General features: G+C 43.5%; 1 non-coding gene across 1 annotated transcript; it reads left to right on the top strand.

Moving 5' to 3' along the window:
- Positions 1-17,123: 17,123 nt before the first annotated feature.
- On the top strand, positions 17,124-17,205 carry TRNAS-GCU. Its single transcript has one exon. It is a non-coding gene; the product is annotated as a tRNA-Ser (tRNA).
- The last annotated feature ends 1,894 nt before the right edge of the window (positions 17,206-19,099 follow it).

Here is a 19,099-nt window from a genome sequence, read left to right as displayed (position 1 = left end):
GCAGCTGCTCAGTCTCAAATGAGTGATCTAAAAATGCCTCTCCCTGATAAAACAAACCTTGGAACACCAGCAGTCCTGACTAAGCACCAGCATGTCCAGACTTGAGGAAACCCTATGAGTATTCTCAACCTGGAAAGACCTTCAGTGTAAACCCAAGTCCCATTACACTACACAGCAGAGAAGCCATCCTGAAGAAGAGTCCCACCAGAGTAAAGAATGCAGCAAAGCCTTCAGATACTGGACTGGTCTTGTCAGATATCAGAGAACTGTGGGGGATATCTTCAGTGTCTTAAACATGCCATGTGAGCTCAAGTGTCATTAAACATAAATTCACTTTGGACAGGAGCAAGTAGGGAGGCCTTCATTTGGAAGCAATGCTTATTACCAGAAAATCCATAAATATAAAAATGTGGGAAGGCCTTCACTAAAACCAGTCTTCTGTATCAATAAATCCACATTGGAGCAAAACCCTGTATGTGTGACTGCTCTGGGTACACTTTCAGTGTTAGCTCAATTCTTAAAGTGTATCAAAGATTCCATACAGAGAAAAGCTCTTTGAGTGTAAGTGATACGGAAAAGCCTTCAAAGTTTAGATCTTACCAAACATCAGTCTGCATTGGAGAGGAGCGTTATGCTTGGGACAGGTGTGGGAAAACCTTTCAATGAACTCATTTCTTACCAGACGTCAGAGACAGTACAAAACAAATATTAACCTCAGTTGTGAAATAATGTAAAGGTACAAGACTTATTCAACATAAAGCATCACCATTAAGAAAAAACCCAACTGAGACACCTGGCTGGCTCAGTTGGAAGACCATTTGACTCTTGATCTCAGGGTCGTGAGTTCGAGTCCCACATTGGATGTAGAGATTACAAAAAAAAAAAAAAAGGAAGAACCCAATTGCATCAATCACTTCAGCATTATTTTATGGAATTAGTTTTTCTATCAATGATTTTGACATTGATTCCTCTGACACAACAAGCATACCATTTCTACCAGACTTACTCCCTTTTATTACAGTGTTTGTAGATCTGGGAAATGCTGCAAATATCTGTGGTTAGGTAAATTGTTCACAGAATTTCCTATCCCTTTAGGAAGAAAAAATAGAAGTGTGGGTGGGCCATGTAAGCTTGTGATTTGCTAAACAACGGACCGTATTTACCTTGTTCGCTCTTGTGTGTCTAATGTATGGAATAGTGACCGATAACAGGGAGGGCTTGGAACACATGCTCATGGAAGGACTGCTTGAAGGGTTCTGTTTGTGGGTTGGTATCAAGTCAGCCTGAAGAGGGAGCTCTAATAGTTTGTCATAGGATCCTCCCCCTTCCCAGGCCTGGTCTACAAATAAGCTTGGGTATTCATTGTGGCTTTGAACTCAGTTCATGGTGCATCGTGATCATTGGTCTGTGTGTGGCCTTATTTTCGTTTTCATACATTTTACTTTACTTTTATCTCAGCCCCCATTCCAATCCCATTTCTCCCAATTTCCTCCACTCACCCTAATTTTTAAAAGTGGTATATTCTATCTCATTCTATGCCATTCTGCTTTTCGAAATCACTTAATTATGAATTCATTAATCAATATATTCAGATCGAATCCTTTAGCTGCTATATAGTGCTTACTTAGTCATTTGTTCATTCTTTTAATGAAAGCTTTTTAGGGTTTTAACCAACTTCTGCTCTGAACACCTTTCAGAGTGTTTTTCTGGGGAACATAGAAGTGAAATTGCTGGGCCACAGGTTATGCACACTAGCATGTCTCACTAGCACGTAATGGTTCCTGTTCCTTGTGAACTAAGGGACCTATCTGCCATTTTTTTTTTTTAACAGAGACAGGGAGAGAGGGAACACAAGCAAGGGGAGTGGGAGAGGGAGAAGCAGGCTTCCTGCTGAGCAGGGAGCCTGATGCGGGACCCCTGGGATCATGACCTGAGCTGAAAGCACACGCTTAACGGCTGAGCCATCCAGGTGCCCCCCTATCTGCCATCTTAATCTGATTGGGATATTACCTTTTCCACATGGGTTTTCAAGGGCTGCAGACTTCTAAAACCAGGTAGGCACCGTCTCGTCTGGTGGCAGCTTGGGGCGAGGCCGATCTCCAAAAGAGGAACAAGGTGAAACTTCAGCTTCAAAAGAAAGATACCTGGCTTCTCAGGATCTGGTGATACGAAACTTGATTCTGCTCCTTAAAATGCAGTGTAATCATAAGAGCTACACACCGGACCATGCTATGCGTAAAGGGGAAATAAAATCTTTTCCAAGAGGACCCCAGAAAGCAGATGCAAAGGTGCTGACTATTGGAGGAACAGCCTGGCTGATGAGAAAGAGCAAGAAGAGACAAGAGCAGAGATCAAGGGAGAGGGCCTATAGCCATGAACTTGTAGGCCAGTTTATAGACTTTGGTGTTTACCCTGAGTGAAATGGAAAGCTTATTGCAGGATTTTGAGCAAAGATGTAGTATGATCTGTCTAAGGTTTTGAAAGGATTCCTCTAACTGCCTTGTGAAGAATATACAGGGACAAGAGTTAGGAGCTATCAAGGTCATCTAGGCAGAAACTTAAAGTGTCTTGGACAAAGGTGATAAGCAGAGGTGGTGAGAAGTGATGAATCCTGGTTACACGCTGAAGGCCATGCCAAGAGGATTTTGCTAATGGATAAGATCAAGGGAAAGAGAAGAGGCAAGAATGACAAATGGCATTGAACAACTGGAAGAATGGAGTGGCAGCAGTGATGAGTAATTAATTACCAATTAATATTTTAACAGGTTAAGTTTGGGGTATATATTAGTACCTCCCAGAAATTTTGATGTTTGAGAAAAGAGGAGGAACATTCTCAGCACAGTCGGCCTCTCAGCCCAGAGCATCCTCCAGCCATACCCGGCTGAGTCCCAGGTGAAAGCCTTTTATCACAGGCAGTTCCCCTCTCCCTCCACCCAGATACTCCTGAAGGCCAAGGACTTAAGAAAGCAGTATTTTCTCACCCACATTTTAGGAAGGACTTAGACTTAAATTGCTGAATGACATCCTGAAGTTGATTTAAACCTACAGCATGAGATAAGCTACCAGCCTCTGAGAGTTATGACAGATCTGTTCTAACCTCCAAGTCCATGGTTTCTTAGGAAATATTACCTGTGGTATATTCTTGTCTTTTTAAAGAACATTTAATCAAATTAGTTATATGTAAATGTTCTCTTAAGTTAGAATGTTAAAATAAGAGTTGGAACGGAAATCACCTAATAACTGTTCACCCTCCAAAAACATGCACCCAGAATTTTGCTTCTAGTAATGGTGGACAAAGTAATATAGACCTATTCTCCCACTGAGAAGTGGGAAAGCTGGGCAAAATGCTTTTTAAAAATCTAAAGACATCAAAGAACTAATTTGAGAGTAAAATTATGGGCAAGAAGAAGATGTAGATTGAAGGAGATTATCCCTTCTTTGGGCATCTTTTGATTCTGGAAGGGGTACCTGAGAGGGTGAGTCATACTTTTGGTAGGTTCACAGAGGGGAAAAAAAAAGGATTCTGGGGACTGCCAAAGTGGGGTTTAATGCTGGTAAGTGCACTCACTCTTGTGTGTGGGACCCCCGGAGACTGCACTCAAATTATAACCACACAGGGGACTGCTGCTCTGCTCTGAATCTTAATCTATACAGTGGATTTAAGTGATTCCATAGTGCCAGTGCCCTCAGGTGCCAGGAAATCCTCTCTGTAAGGACATGATATTCTCTTATCTCTCAAATTATTTCTACAAGCAATTTTACAAAAACGATTTAAAAACTAGGCACCTGAGAAGACAAATGACACAAAGAAAATCCAAGAGAAGCAATTGCTAGTAGAAACACATCTGGGAGTCCAAACTTAGCATTACTGGGCAGAGATTTTAAAATGACAATGCATACAATGTTCAGACATGAAAGATAAGATTAAGAATTTTAACAAAAAATGGGGGACAATGAAAAAGAACCATAACAATTCTGAAATTGAAAAACAATAACTGAAATGAACTCATGGATACATATAACAGATAAAACAGCTGAAGAAAAAATTAGTGAAGTGCATAGCTGCGAAGAAAATATCTTGAATAAAGCACAAAGGGACAGAAAGGACGGTCTACATAGGAAAAGGTTGAGAGAGAAAACAGAGATCCAAAATATTTGTAATTAGGGTTGAAGGAGAAATGGGCAAAAGTGGGGGAAGACAATATTTTAACAGACAATAGGTAAGAACTTCCTAAAATGTAATACCAAGTACAGATTCAAGAACCATATGAACCTCAAAAAGGATAAACGAAAATATTATTTAAATACATCACTACTACTGCTAAAACCAAAGACACATATCCTAAAGGTAGCAAGAGGGAAGAAAAAAAAAAGAATCTTCAAAGAGCAACAGTAGGTTATTTCTCAACAAAAAGATTTGAAGCCACAAGACACTGAAACGACATCTTCAAAGTGCCAAAAGTAAAAAAGCCACATAGATGTCTCTACTTAGCAAAAAATTCATTCAAAAATAAAGGTAAAAGACATTTTCAGACAAACAGAAGCTGAGAGAAGTCATCACTCACAGACACTTATAAAGAAAATACTCAAGAAAGTTTGGTTACTCAAGGTAACCACTACAAGAACAGCCAGGGAGTACATAAAGAAAGCAATAAAGAGAAACAGAGCAAGTAAGTCAAAAAGAAAGTAAATGGTAGGTTTAAACCGTAATGTTAAATGTATATGGACTAAATGCTCCAGTCAGATGATTAGTTGTCAGGTTGGCTTTTTAAAAAATCCTGCTTGTACGAGGCACATGTAAAACATAAGGATATAGAAACATTGAAAGTAAAACGCTATATCATGTAAACACTGTTTCAGTATCAGATAAAGTGGATTTCAATGACCTAAATTTATTTGGTCATTAAATGCCAAAACTGATAGAAAAAGCAAAATAAATCATCATTTGTGGAGGAAATCTTTGCACACCTCTCTTGCTGACATAAAAAATAGAGAAAAATTTTTTAAAATCAGTAAGTATTGTTTTAGGATTCTCCAGAGAGAACCAATAAAGATATAGATATAGAGATATATGTATATATATCTCCAAGAACCAGGAGCACCAGTGTCCAAGGGCAGGAGAAGATGGACATCCCAGTTCTAGGAGAAAGATTTTTTTTTTTACTGAAACTTTATTTATTTATTTATTTATTTATTTATTTATTTATTTATTATGGTATGTTAGTCACCATACAGCACATCATTAGTTTTTGATGTAATGTTCCATGATTCATTGTGTGCGTATAGCACCCAGTGATCCATGCAATACGTGCCCTCCTTAATGCCCATCACCAGGCTAACCCGGCCCCTCCCCTCTTAAACCCTCAGTTTGTTTCCTGGAGTCCACAGTCTTTTGTGGTTCATTTCCCCTTCTGTTTACCCCCCCCCTTCATTTTTCCCTTCCTTCTCCTACTGACCTAGGAGAGAGAATTTGCCCTTTTACTTTTTCTGTTCAGGACCTCAATGAGGTGATGATGTTTGCCTACATTGGTGAGGGCGAATCTTTGTTCAGTCTGCTGATTCAAATGCTAATCTCTTCCAGAAAGATCCAGACACATTCAAAAAGGTTATCTTCCCAGGTAGCTGTGCATTGCTTAGCCCAATCAGGTTGACACACGAAATTAACCATCATGGGGCGCCCGGGTGGCTCAGTTGGTTAAGCATTCCTGTCTCTGGCTCAGGTCATGATCCTGCGGTCCTGGGATCGAACTCCAAGTCAGGCTCCCTGGTACCTGTTTCTCCCTCTCCCTCTGCTCCCCTGCTCCTGCTCTCTCGCTAGCTCCGTATCTCTAATAAATAAATAAAATCTTTTTAAAAAAATTAACCATCACAAATATATATTTGAAAAACACCATTAACAGACTTGCCTTCATGGAGAGAGGGAGGGGGATATAACCCTGCAGTCAACAGCAGCAGGAAACACATTCTTTCCAATTACAAATGAAAAATGCACAAACCATATACTAGGCCATAAAGAATATGTTGATAAATTTCAAGGGGTGGAAATAATACAGAATAAGGTCCCTGACCACAGCGCAATTAAGTGAGAAATTAATGACATAAGGTAACTGGGGGGGGGGACACTTATTTGGAATTTAAGAAATATATTTCTAAATAACCTAGGCTCAAAGAAGATATCGCAATGGAAACTAGAAAATACATTGAATTGCAATTTGTGCTTCTGACAAAGATGGAGTAATAGGAACTGGATTTACTCTCCCACCAGGAGAAAAAAGAAAAACTGGAACCAAATTAATAACCATTTTCAAGACATTGGACTTCAAGCAATGAAGGATGGTGGTGACTTAAAGTGGGAAACAAATGCTAGGATTGCCCCCAGCTTACTGCCCCAGAGAAAGAGAATTTTGACTGTTGCACGGGGACAGGGAACCCAGGTAGAGTTGGCAGATTCTCTGAGATGAGGGATACAGTTGAGCAACTGAAAAGACCAAGGCGCTTACTGTTCATGGGGCAGAAAAATGGAAAGGAAAGTGCTGTACAGAGAACTTGAGATAAGCAGAGTCCTTCTCAAGTCTTTAGGAGTTGAGGGCATGCACTAAAGAAGGTACTGTCAGGGGAAGAACCATCTGAAAGAACGAAAGGGAAAGGCACACAGCATTACACAAGCCAAGAACAGTACCTGTTCCCACCAACAAGACTGAAGAATGTTGTAATTCACAAGAGTCTGACTCAGGAGGGAGGAATAGTTAGCTATATATAATTGGTTTCCTGTGGCTGCTGTAACAAGTAACAACAGAAATGTATTATCTTACAGTTCTGTAAATCAAAAGTCCAAAACCCCACTGGGCTAAACAAGATGTCAGCAGAGCCGCGTACTTGTTTGAGGGCTTAGGGGCAGATTTTTCCATTTCCTTGCCTTTTCCACTTGTAGAGGTCACCCATATTCATTCCTCAGGTTCTCTCCCCATTTCTCCATCTTCCAAGCCCAAATCAGGTTGAGTCCTTTTCCTGTCATATCACTCCAACTTCAACTTCCCTCCTCAGCTTCTAAGGACCCTTGTGATGACATTAGGCTCATACAGATACTGCAGGATAATCTTCCTATCTTAAGGTCGGCTAACTAGGAAACTTAATTTCATCTGCAGCCTGAATTCCTCTTTGCCATGTAGCCTAATACATTAATAGGTTTTAGGGATTAGGACCTAAGTATCTTTGGATGGGGAGGTGAGATTTTTACCCACCACATTAGTCTATGGTAAATGTTGCTTTGCCCTCACCTAACAAATGCTAAAAACAATACCTGAAAGGGGCACCTGGGTGTCTCAGTTGGTTAAGCATCCGATTCTTGATTTTAGCTCAGGTCATGATCTCAGGGTTGTGAGATCGAGCCCAACACTGGGCTCTGTGCTGGGCGTGGAGCCTGCTTAAGATTCTCTCACTCCCTCTGTCCCTCCCCACCTTGCTAAAAAAATAAATAAATAAATAAATAAATACCTGAATGGAAATGAATTCTGTTATCAACAATGAACCTGGAGGAGGAGCCCAAGTATAAGATGAGAACTGCAGCCCTGGACAATACTTTGATTTTCCTTTGGGAAGATTCTAAGCAGAGGGTCCAGCCACAGTGTGCCCAATTTGTCATCTATGGAATCTGTGAGATAATAAATAAGCATTGTGTTTAAGTAACTAGGTTTAAGTAAGTTTTGAGTTGGCTGCAATAGAACACTAATCAACAAAGACACCAATAGGGTAAAAGCATGGGAAAACATGTGCTATGTTAACACTAATAAAAAAGTCTCAGGGGCTGTATTAATGCCAGACAAGGTAGATTTCACAAGTAGGAATGTTACCAGTAGTAAAGTTCTTAATGATAAAGCAATTACTGGAAAGGACACAATTCTTAACATGAGACACCTAATAACATACTTCAAAATGTATGAAGCAAAAACCATTGGAACTTCCTGGAGAAATAGAAAAATCCGTAATGTCAGAGATTTTACTACCACCCAATAATTGACAAAGTAGAGAGAAAATTAGTAGGGGCACCTGGGTGGCACGGCGGTTAAGCGTCTGCCTTCGGCTCAGGGCGTGATCCTGGCGTTATGGGACCAAGCCCCATATCAGGCTCCTCCTCTATGAGCCTGCTTCTTCCTCTCCCACTCCCCCTGCTTGTGTTCCCTCTCTCACTGGCTGTCTCTATCTCTGCCGCATAAATAAATAAAATCTTTAAAAAAAAATTAGTAAAGATTTAGAAGATTTGCGGAACACTCTCAACCAATTTGACCTAATTGACATTTCTAGGACACTCTATCCAATAACAGTAATACATACTTTTAAAACTTTTATTTATTTATTTATTTAAATAATCTCTACACCCTGGGGCGCCTAGGAGGCTCAGTCGGTAAGCATCTGCCTTCTGCTCAGGGCGTGATCCCAGGGTCCTGGGATAGAGCCCCACATCGGGCTCCCTGCTCCTCTGGGAGCCTGCCTCTTCCTCTCCCACTCCCCCCAGCTTGTGTTCCCTCTCTTGCTGGCTGTCTCTATCTCTCTCTGTCAAATAAGTAAATAAAATCTTTAAATAAATAGAGGCGCCTGGGTGGCACAGCGGTTAAGCGTCTGCCTTCGGCTCAGGGCGTGATCCCAGCGTTCTGGGATCGAGCCCCTCATCAGGCATCTCCTCTGGAAGCTGTCACAACCCCAAGATCAAGAGTTACATGGTTCTCTGACTGAGCCAGGTAGGCGCCCCAGTAAATACACTTTAAAAAATCCATTCATAAATTTAGAGAAAATCTGAGATGTTAGAAGGTATTTTGAACCAAATGATCATGAAAGCACGATATATCAGAATTTGTGAATGCCACAAAAGCAGTAGTTAGAGGGCAATCTGTAGCACTAAACATCTGTATTAGAAAAGGGTCCCAAGGGCCCCTGAGTGGCTCAGTCGGTTAAGCCGCTACCTTTGGCTCAGGTCATGATCCAGGGTCCTGGGAATGAGCCCCACGTCGGGCTCCCTGGTCAGCGGGGAACCTGATTCTCCCTCTCCACCGCCCTCCTGTCCTCTCTGGCTACTTCTGTCGCTATTCTCTTTCTCTCGGATAAATAAATAAACTCTTTAAAAAAAAACACAAAATAATACTGAAAAAGGTTGAAATGGAAAGGTCGAAAAACAAAGTGAGCAATTTTGAAAAGTGGCGCCCGCCCACTCGCTGGGTGCGGGGCTGTCACGCTACATTCGCTGGGGAAGGGCGAGGGAGGTGAAGTGAGGTATCCCAACCAGACCTGTGGTTTGTAAGTATTTTCTCCAGGTCAGCAGGTTGCGGGCCCTGCGTCCCCAGCGCTGAAACCCCCCAGCAGTCCCCGGTTTTCGCGCTGCGGCTGCGGGACCTGCCCCCGGAAGACGCTCGCCCGCAGGTGGGAAAGGTTCGGGCTCCGGCAGCCACCTCCGCAGGCGGGGCCGGGGAGCGCCTTCGGGAGCCCCCGAGAGTCGAGGGGGGCCCCTGCGCGCGCAGCGGACCCCGATCCCGGGGTTTGGCAGGTGACGCGGACAGTGGCGTGTGCCATCAGTCTCGTACGCATCCTCCAATCTGTCGTGCCACACTGTGCGCGGAGGTTCGGAGCTGCCCTGCGGCGACCCGGGCGCCCTGCGCTAGGGGACACGGGAGGGAGGGTGAGGGCGCCCCCTGCAGAGGTGACCCTGGGGTCCTCGGGGTCAGGGCGGGAGGGGGGCGCCATGGGGTTTTGCCCCCGTCACCACCCAGCTGTGGGGGCTGCAGAAGACAGACACCACGAATTACGGAAGCCTGCGGCGCGGCCCCCGCTTCCCCCGCCAACCTCGGGGAGCCGGTCAGGTGCAGCTTGTGCTCCTCGACCTTCTGCGCTTTCCCGGGAATAAGGCGCAAGCTGAGGTTCGCAGCTGGGGGCACCTTGCTGGTCTCGGGGCAGAGGCGCGGGGCCCGCAGCAGGGGGAGCACCGCCCACGCACCAGTGCACCTGGGGCGCCCCGCGGGCTTGTCCGATTTGCTGGTTTCGTCCACACGCCTTTAGGTTGTCCGAAAGGAATTTCGACGAAAAGGGTGTTAAACCCCTCCCTCGGCTTTTCTTGTGCGCAAAGTTGCACAGGTCTTTGTTTATCTACTTACACTTCCCAGGACCATTTTATTAATTTCGTTTGTGGTGGGACCATAACATCTGGCACTTTACTTTTATTAAGTAAACTCTTCCTCCAATGTGGGGCTCGAACCCATGACCCCCAGATCCGGAGTCGTGTGCTCTACTGACTGAGCCAGCCAAGTACCGCTAATTTTATTATGGAAATTTTTAAACACACGAAAAAGCAAGGAAAATAATAAAGCCTCATATGTCTGTCTCCCAACTACAAGATTTAGCAGTATTTTTCCCAACCTCTCCCTCTCTGCCTCCTTCTCTCTCTCTCTCTCTCTCTCTCTCTCTCTCTTTTCCTCCTGTAAAGAAAATCCAGGCTTCATATCATTTTATCCATAAACATTCCAATATGTAAGAGAAGAGAGACGGGGATTTTCAATATAAGCACTACTTATTTAGTGAGGATGTCTAGTAGGGAAAAAATGGCTTTTTCAGATTTCTTTGTTTTATTCTTTTTTATTTTGATCAATGTGATAATTTTTCTTGGAATGGTCTTAAAGGATCAGGTGAACAATTCCATTGCCCAAAGTTGGTAGGGCAGAGGTCTGCTTACATGCTCAGCAAGATAATTTCCCTTTTAAGGATCAATGTTAAATACTGATTTTATTAATTTGAACTTAATCAGCAATATTCTTCAAGAACAGAGTCACCTGAGTGTTCATGTTCAAGGCAATGTGTGATCTCTTCACTTCTCTGTTCTACTTGAATACTTTGCAATTGCCTTCTGAAAGTCTCCTTTCCCTAGATTTCATTTGCTCATTATATTTAACCTGGGTCATTGTTTCTGTCAAAACACACTTTCTTTTCAGAAGCTTGTACTTTGGGTCTTCAGATTTTAAGACTGGCCTGCCACTTTTGCTAAGAAGACATCTACAAACAAAAAAGTATTTTTATTCCAGGTTAATATGGATTCAAACAAATTGGTTATCTAAGCTTTTGCATGATTGCAAGTTTTCTTAAAAGTTTTCCCTATTTTGAATAAATTAAATATGTACAATTTAACCTTGCATTATTTAAATAAATTGTCAAAAGAAAGAATGGAATCATTAAAACTGAGAAACCAAGAAATCAGCAAATGATTTCCTGTGAATTCGATGTACTGTGAAAGAGAGAAAATTCCAGAATCTTTACCATTTGTAATTAAAATCTTGAGTAAGGAAAGAGTCACTCGGTATCGATATAAGTCTGCTATTTTATGCAGTCCTTTAAAAAGCTAAATTCTTCACCAAATTCTTCATCCTTTCTCCAGCTTGGGTTTGCCTGAGACTGAGAGGGTCCCCGAGAGGAGGATCTTTCAGTGCTAAAAGGGGAAAGTTCCTAGCAAACCAAGAGTAGTCACCCTTTGTATCCTTGTCAGTGTGTATCCAAATCATCAGCAGATATAGGAGATCTTATCTCCAAAATACATCTTGTGTCCGTGCACCTCTCTGCATTCCTACTGCCATGATGCCAGTCCACACCACCACCATCTCTCGTGGAGTCTGCCGCCATGGCTTCCCCACTAGGCTGCTCACATCCGTTCTTGCTACCTGTTCTCTCCAGAATGATCTTTCAGAAACATGAAACAGATCGTAGTCCTCTACCACTTACAAGCTTCAATAGGTTCCCATTGCAGTTTGTGAAAAATTTCAAATCCTAGACGTGGTCAATGCCTGTGTGATTTGGCGACCTTCTTCAGTGTCCTCCCCTCACTGTGTCCCTTGCTCACTCTGTGCAGCTCACACTGGCCTTCTCTCAAGCTTCCTAACGTTCCTACACATGCCTTTCACTTCACATTCCCCTGCCTGTGCCTACCCTTTCCTCAGGTTTTATTCTAAATGTCACCTACTCGCCTAAAGGATATCTATTCAGGGAGCCTGGGTGGCTCAGTTGATGAAATGTCTGCCTTCAGCTCAGGTCATGATCTCAGGGTCCTGGGATGAGTCTTGCATCGGACTCCCTGCTCAGTGGGGAGTCAGCTTCTTCCTCTCCCCTCCCCTCTGCTCCTGCTCTCTCTCTCAAAGTAAATAAATAAAATCTTTAAAAAATAGGATATCTATTCAGAGACACATTTCCTAATCTTTCAGTTAACATTAACCTCCCGTGTGATTTTTCTCATGCCACGCTGTACATTTTTCACAACCCTTAACAAAATTTGTGAGCGTGTACTTACTTGTGTTTCTTGTTTCAGTGTTTGTCCTCCCCTGGATAATGTACACTGTGCGGAGCTCAAAGACGTTTGTAAATAGTTGTTGAGAGAACGGAGGTGTGGATGGTGGGTGCTGTGATTTCATCACACTCAAAGTACAAATTCGTGTGGTAGATTTGCTGTAGTCTCTCCTCTTGCTGCAACTACAGAATATTAAACATAATAGACATCAAAAAGGTGCTCCAGGCTTGAACATAAATCCCCAGACTACGCAGTGGTTGAGCCTTATGTATGCAGGTAGGGAAGGAGAGAGAAACCAGCACAACGGGGACAGAGGGCAGTGAGCTCATCTGAAGGATGTCCAGGCTGAAGGGTCAGGAAGGTTAGCCGGTTATGAGGGAAAAGGGTGGAAATGCAGGGGTTAATGCAGGACACCGAATGGGAACTCTGCTCAGACTCTGCTTGAGAGGGGTTTGTAACCAAATATCTGTTTCTGAACATCATATGTTCTCTGTGGAAATGGAAAGTGAAACCCAGATCCCTACTAGGAAAAGACGGGGAAGTAGAGCCCTGGTCCCCAGTAGTTTGGTGAGAAGTAAGAAATGAGGTTAGGGACCTCTGCCAGGAAGAGAGTCTGCGCAGAAGTGTGAGGTACCCAACAGCCATGACAATGCGCTACGCTGTAGAAAATTGTGAAAGGACTGCTTTCCACCATCCTGAAGAAGTGTGTGGGATCAGACCTCTTACAAGTGGTGTCTGCCAGCTTGATCTGCAAGACGTTAAGATGAAACCCCATCCTATCATAAATAAAAAGTGTTACAAAATCCAGTGGTCATTTCTTAGTATCTTCGTGTCTGAGCAGCATTTGGCTCTGTTCACCACTCTTCTGCCTTTATTTTTTTTTTTTAAGATTTTATTTATTCATTTGCGAGAGAGCGACAGAGAGCAGGAGCAGGAAGGAGAGGGAGAAGCAGTCTCCCTGTGGGGAGCCTGACATGGCTCGATCCCAGGACCCTGGGATCCATGACCTGAGCCGAAGGCAGACGCTTAACCAACTAAGCCACCCAGCCGTCCTTCTGCCTTTAAATACTTTGTTTAAATTTATCCTCACTTTTTTTCTTTTTTTAAAGATTTTATTTATTTATTTATTTCACAGAGAGAGCCAGCTAGAGAGGGAACACAAGCAGGGGGAGTGGGAGAGGAAGAAGCAGGCTCCCAGTGGAGCAGGGAGCCCGAGTGGGGGCTTGATCCCAGGACCCTAGGATCATGTCCTGAGGCCAAGGCAGACACTTAATGACTGAGCCACACAGGCGCCCCTCATCTTTACTTTTTAAAATGAAATTACTAACCCACACATACTCATTGTAGAGAAAAAGTAAAATCTTGAAAAAGATTTCATATAGAAAGTTAAAAACGTCAGATCCCAGCTGTTAACAATTAATATACATCCTTCAGGATGTTTTTTTCTATCAATCAGAGACTTTCAGAAGTTGCACAAGGTTCATACCCAGTATATAAAAAATAAAGAAATGACAAATAAAATGTGAAAATATTGGGATGTATTAAAAACTCTTCAGCTAACTCATAAAAAAGAAATGCACAATGGTTGTATGAATAATAGTTATGATGAGGGAACAGAAGGCCAGCTGAGGACAAAGCAGAAGCTGACACCCCACAACCCCCCTCCATGCGATATATGTGGCATTCCTCAGGCACTCCTGGCTGCCCTACAGCTAAGGAAAGGAAAAACAAATAGTTAACTTACAGAGATTGAAATCCTGCAAGACAGAAGTCTCCTTCAGTTTACAAATGTCTTAGCAATTTACAAGAATAGGCATTTCTATCAATAATCTAGCTTCCAGAAGGAAATGTAGATACAATTAAATGTCTTTATAACCTGCAGACCATAGACAGATATTTGAAGCAGGCAGAGTGTAATGTTCCTCCAGGAAGCCCCCAACCATCTCAATGCTAACGCCTTGCTAGAGGGGAAAACAACCTTCACTTGACAATGGCAAGGCCTCCGGTATCCTGTGAGTCTTCTTTTTTTTTTTTTTTAAGATTTTATTTATTTATTCGACAGAGATAGAGACAGCCAGCGAGAGAGGGAACACAGGCAGGGGGAGTGGGAGAGGAAGAAGCAGGCTCATAGCGGAGTAGCCTGATGTGGGGCTCGATCCCATAACGCCGGGATCACGCCCTGAGCGAAGGCAGACGCTTAACCGCTGTGCCACCCAGGAGCCCCACTGTGAGTCTTCTTTAACATATGAAAATCCTTTTGAACCTCCCTGTCTCCTCACCTCCCCCAACCCCATAGTATATGATCAGCCACCCCTCAAAACCCAGGGCAGCAGCTCTTTCTGCCCACGGGTCCTGTCCCTGTGCTTTAATGAACCACCATTTTGCACCAAAGACGTCTCAAGAATTCCTTTCTTGGTCGTGGGCTCCGGACTCCACCTCACTGAACCTCACCGATATTCCAAAACCCCATCAGCTATATAGCCATACATAATACTTCTGTGAAGATAACATGGAAAGTCTAAGTTTGGGACCTTGATAAAATTGAGACTGAAGCTAGATGATCTTCAGTGATAATAAATACCTAAACACGGGCTCCTGGCTGGCTCAGTGGGTGAAGCATGTGACTCTTGACCTCGGGGTTGTAAATTTAAGGTCCCCTTGGGTGTAGAGATTACTTTTTAAAAAATGAAATCTTAAAAAACATAAATATCTAAATTCAGTCTATCACCTAAAATGAAACACAATACTAAAACAATACAAAAATACTGTAATCCTGTTCCACAATTTGCCTTTAGAAAATAAGTGGGAAAATATTTGTCTGTTACTACATGTAGCTATGCATTGTTCTTATTAATGATCACATACTCCTCCAATGTTATTTTTAATCATAAGTTATTTGGAGGCACCTGGTAGCTCAGTTGGTTGAGTGTGGGACTCTTGATCTCTGCTCAGGTCTTGTTCTCAGGGTCATGGGTTCAAGCTCTGCTTCGGGCTGTGTGCTGGGTGTGGAGCCTGCTTTTAAAAAAAAAAAGTTATCTAAGGATTCCCTTTGGAGGGCACTGGGTAGTTTCTAATATTTAACTATCAGCAGGAGCGTCCCATGGCACTATATGTAATCTGTGTGCGTGTATATATTTTTTTCACACTAATGTTGGTATTTCTCTAGCATAATCTACTAGTCGGTTGACTGCTGGGTTAAGGAAGGTATGAACTTTGTAAACTTTAATAGGTCTTTTGCAATTGTCCTTCAGTGTGGTTGAGCCAATTAACACCTGCACGGACAGTATTTCAGAAATCTGAAGTGGGAGTACGGGAGGGAGAGTGAGACATTATTGTTGTAAGTGGCATATACTTACGTATAAGTTAAGCGGAGCATTTCAGTTATGCTCATTAACCATTTGATTTTCTTCTGTGAATGACCATATGTGGTGGGGGGGTTATGTTTTTTTTTCCTACTGGTTTTCTTTTCTTGTTGAATATTCATATAATTAATCATTAGTTTATTTTATTACTCATAAAACAACTACAATGTCAAATGACTTCCACAGCCGTTACTATTTGCAAGACAGTTTTCTAAGCATTTTACTGATATTATCTAATTTAATAATCATCGCAGCCTTATGATTTTTTTAACTAGAAGTATTAACCCAAGAGGTTTAATTAATAGAAAATATTCTTTCTAGGTACCTTGTCTCTGAGGCTCAGATTTTGTATTAAATCCAGAACATTTCATCCCTTCACTTAACAATAGCTATTGTCTGCTTACTCTGGCTTTGGTATAATATGATGGTCAACATAAATACACTATTCCCCGCCGTCCAGCCGAGGGAGAGTGGTGTAGACCAAACTTCAGTGAAACTCGTACTCGTTAACAGCAGCAAGCCTCACCCGGCACCTGCTCCCCCTGGGGCGGGTCCTGAAGTTACTGGTGTGAAATGGGCTCGCCCTTGAGTCTCCGAAGGTGCGTGTGTGGTGATGGATGAGTTCCCCTCAGAGGAACACGACTGTTGCGCGGATGAAGGAGCCTACAGGGTAGTTTCGTGCGGCCTGAAGGTATCTTGAAATTCGGTGAACACGGGAGAGAGAAGAGTACGTGCGTCGCAGTTGAGCACAGAGCTAAGAGATTTCACAGGGAGGCAAAAAGCACCAACATTTTGGCGGAAAAGACAATGTCCCCCTCCAAAATTGTGCAGTGACCAACAAAGAGCGCTCACAGTCTCACGAGTGGAAGAGGTCGGGGTTGCTCAGTGCTGCTCCCAAGGTGGGGGTCGCGGGTACTGACGCTGCGCGGGAAGGAGCGGCGCGGGGACCGTGCGCCCTGAGTCCCGCGCGGGCTGCACCGCGGCCGCCCCGGACCTGGACTGCGCCCGGTAAGCCCGCCTGGTGCAGCGTTGCAGACACTGCCCAGCGGGGCGCTCGCCCGTCTGTTTTTCCCCAAACTGGTTCTCACCTGCTGCCGAGGCGTTGTAGACCACGGCCAAGGGCTGGAGGGGGTAGCAAACAAAACAGGGGAATCGCAGGGCCAGTGCGCGGGGAATCCGTCCCGGGAAAGCGGGGTGCACGTCTGGAGGTGTGCGTCCCGGGCGGTCGGGCGGCGGGCGGGGTGGAGCAGACCTGGCCGCACCTGCCGTCAGGTGTTTGCGAAGGAACGCACCCACCGATGTCGAGCGGTAGGTTTGGGGGGTACTTTCGGACACCTGACTCGGACTGTGGTCGCGACGCGGGAGCCGGGGAAAGGACGGTTGAACGTATTGCGGCACAAGTTGCGGAGAACAACAGGGAGGGAGAAACCGGAGGAGGGAGGACCCCGTGTGACGAGGTGGCCGAGTGGTTAAGGCGATGGACTGCTAATCCATTGTGCTCTGCACGCGTGGGTTCGAATCCCATCCTCGTCGCTCGTCGCTTCTCCTATTTTGTTCCCAAACGACCGGTAAGCGCTTTCTCTCGGTGATTTAATTCCTCACTCCCCACCCCTCGAAGCCTCCCTGTTCTCTGCTTCTTCAGTACACTTACCGTGCTGGACCTTCATTTGCTAATTGGTTTATTTCGTTCATGTTTCATTCTCCCATCAAATTTCCATTCCCTTACAAGGTTTGCTTAACCCGGATTCCCCACTGAGGAAACAGTTGAATAATTCAGGACCATAGAAAAATATTACTTAAAGAGGAACTGATAAGATTGTCTACAGAGTAATGTACACAAAATTGTGCATATTAAACCTCACGGGTTATTTAAGGCATTTTCAGGCTAATGTTACCTCTGCTGCAATTTTCGTCTATTATCTTTTATTCAAACTTTAAAAGCAACCATTATTTCCTAAGGATTCTTGTCTTTGACAAGGAGGAGTATGTGTTCTTAGAGGTATGACAAAACTAAAAGTAACATTGCCAGTTAGGGCTAAAGATTTCTTCCTGAGGAAAGCAAAGAAAAATATTAGTATTGTGTAGTTTCTACTTGTAACTTCCATCTTGGCAGACCTTTGGGGGTGGGGGGGAATAACATATTCATTTTATTATTTCCGTTTTTTCCAAGACACACGCTTTTTATTTATTTTTATCTTTTAAATTAAATTGACTAAAGGAAGCTCTATACCCAATGCGGGGCTTGAACTCACAACCTCAAGATCAAAAGCTGCCTGGTCTACCCACGGAGCAAGTTGGGTGCCCCTATTATTACTATTTTTGTAAGTTCTACAGTCACACAATTCAAAAAGTATAAAAAGCTATACAGCAAGTTTTGTCACCAGTTACCCCTCCCCACCAGGAGGACACTACTAGCTCTCAAGTATCCTTCCAGAAACAAAGTATGGATATATAATATTAAGCTCTCAAGATAGATCATTAAATGAAAAAGGACATACTGCAAGACCATATGAAGATCGTACTTATAAAAAGGAGTAAACATGTCTACATCTGAATGTATACACCATTTTGCATGTGTGTGTGTCTGCACCTGCCACATAAATGTCTCACAGTGGTGTGCTGTGTTCTAGGGTGTAGTCATTTGTGAGATATTGCCACATTTTGTCCTTGGGGTTTGTACCGATTTACACTCCCCACCAACAAAGTGGAAAGACTACACCACACCTGCTTGTGCGACCCTTCAAGGGGGATTACTGTGTGAACTAGCATCGTCACATCATCTCAATGCAGGCGCAAGCACGTACAGTGAGAAGGAACTGATTAGGAATCCAGAATCCTGATAAGTTTGGTAGTCTTGGTTTATCACAGAGTTTCTGGGTAACCACTGGCAGTTTATAAGTTGGACTGATTAAATATTTATAAGATTTAACAGATTTTGGGGGTTGGCGTGGTTGAACCTGTGTGTGGTTTGAGGGTAAAACTTGTTTGATTGCTTTATTAGAATGAAAATGTTAAATGTCTCAGTTAGAGGTCTGGATTGGACCATTGGATTCAAAGCATTAGCTCCTATGCAACAGATGAGGTCACTCTAGTTCCCTAGTTCTCAAAAGTGTGGTCTCCCCCCCCCACCCCAAATAGCATCGTCATCACCAGGCAGCTTGCTAGAAATACAAACTGTAGGGCGGGGGCGCAACACTGTGTGCTTTAACGAGCTCCAGGTAATGCTAATTTACGCTACGGTTTGAAACTACTGCTTCTGTTTTGTTTCAAAACATGGTTGGCCTGGTTTCTCTTCTCCCCAGTACCCACGTTTACCCGCGTTTCTCCCATCTTTCCAACATCCACATGATGAGCGTTTGTCCGGAACCTTCCCAGCTCTGCCTGGCTGAGTGTCTCCGACCCCTACTCCATCCAAGTTCAGAGCTGG

This window comes from Ailuropoda melanoleuca, chromosome 5 (assembly GCF_002007445.2).
Source record: "Ailuropoda melanoleuca isolate Jingjing chromosome 5, ASM200744v2, whole genome shotgun sequence".
In the NCBI taxonomy this organism is placed as follows: Eukaryota; Metazoa; Chordata; class Mammalia; order Carnivora; family Ursidae; genus Ailuropoda; species Ailuropoda melanoleuca.
The sequence above is the reverse complement of the archived record's forward strand: the minus strand, read 5'-3'. Positions and strand labels throughout refer to the sequence as shown.